The 1,155-nt window shown below is 45.3% G+C and overlaps 1 pseudogene; it reads left to right on the top strand.

The window, feature by feature from the left end:
• The first annotated feature begins 244 nt into the window (after nucleotides 1-244).
• On the top strand, nucleotides 245-709 carry LOC110304005 (annotated as a pseudogene).
• Nucleotides 710-1,155: the final 446 nt, after the last annotated feature.

Below are 1,155 nucleotides of genomic sequence, written 5' to 3'. Positions count from 1 at the left end.
GTAGAAGGATCTGATGGTGTTTTGGATTTCTTCAGGATCTGTTGTTATGTTTCCCTTTTCATTTCTGATTTTGTTAATTAGGATGCTTTCCCTGTGCCCTCTAGTGAGCTTTCCTTTCTTTAGAGCAGACATTATCCACCCATTCTCAGGAGCCTTTGGTACTGACGGCCTTCTGGGAACCCTGGAAGACAGAGGACTGGGTGTAAACTGGAGTCTGCCGCGTGGCCCAGAGACTCTGAGGAAAATGAAGTTTCCCTGCTTATCTTTCTGTCAGCCCTACACTGGTTTAATCTTAAATGGAGTCAAGACTCTTGACTGTCCCCTTTTGAGCAGCCTTCAGAAATATACCATTGCCATCCACATTGCTCACAAGGACTGGGAAGATGATGCATAGCAGGAAGTGTTGATGGAGAGGTTGGGGATGACCTGGACACAGATTTAGACATTACTACAGGCAGGAGAAAAATACAGCAGAGGGGTGATAGCTGGACTTATTGACATTGGAGAGACTTTTCAGTGTGCAGAAACCTTAGCTTCTGAGGAGGCTGTGGAACTGGAAACTTAAGCTGTGCTAACCAACCTGCAGCTGAAGTACCTGACTCAAGTTTCAAACACCAGGTGGTTACTGGAGCCCATACCCAGGAAAGGGGCAAAGGATATATTCCAGGTAGACATCCCAGCGCACTTGATCCCACTGGAGAAAGAATGAATGCTCTGGAAAACAACTGAAGAATGGCTCTGCCAGTAGATCATCAGAGTGTGCACCTCCAAATCTCAATCTGGGTGACTCGAATCCACTCCTACAGAGCACAGCTCATTAGGTGGGTGCTGTTTCCAGACTGCTCTGCCCTCATGAAAAGGATGGCAGTAAACACATCCCTCATGCTGTGGCTCTGCCAACAGAAGTACAGAGCCTTGGGAACTTTGGCCTTTAGGGAAAAGGAAATGTCCCAGGAAATGATATTTTGCTGAAGTTCACTTTAGTCCTGCTGTTTTATGGATTGCACAAATAAATCTGTTAATAGTTATTTTTTTAAAAAAAAAAGATTGTCCATGGTCATGGCCTCTCTGCCTAGTGATAGAAGCCCTACCTAAGACAATGCCTAAGACATGTTTGCTACTGGAGAATAATGCTGACACTTTCCATCTGAGCCA

The sequence above is a fragment of the Mus caroli genome, chromosome 10 (assembly GCF_900094665.2).
Source record: "Mus caroli chromosome 10, CAROLI_EIJ_v1.1, whole genome shotgun sequence".
Classification (NCBI taxonomy): Eukaryota; Metazoa; Chordata; class Mammalia; order Rodentia; family Muridae; genus Mus; species Mus caroli.
Note: the sequence above shows the minus strand (reverse complement) of the source record. Positions and strands in the feature narration are given on the sequence as shown.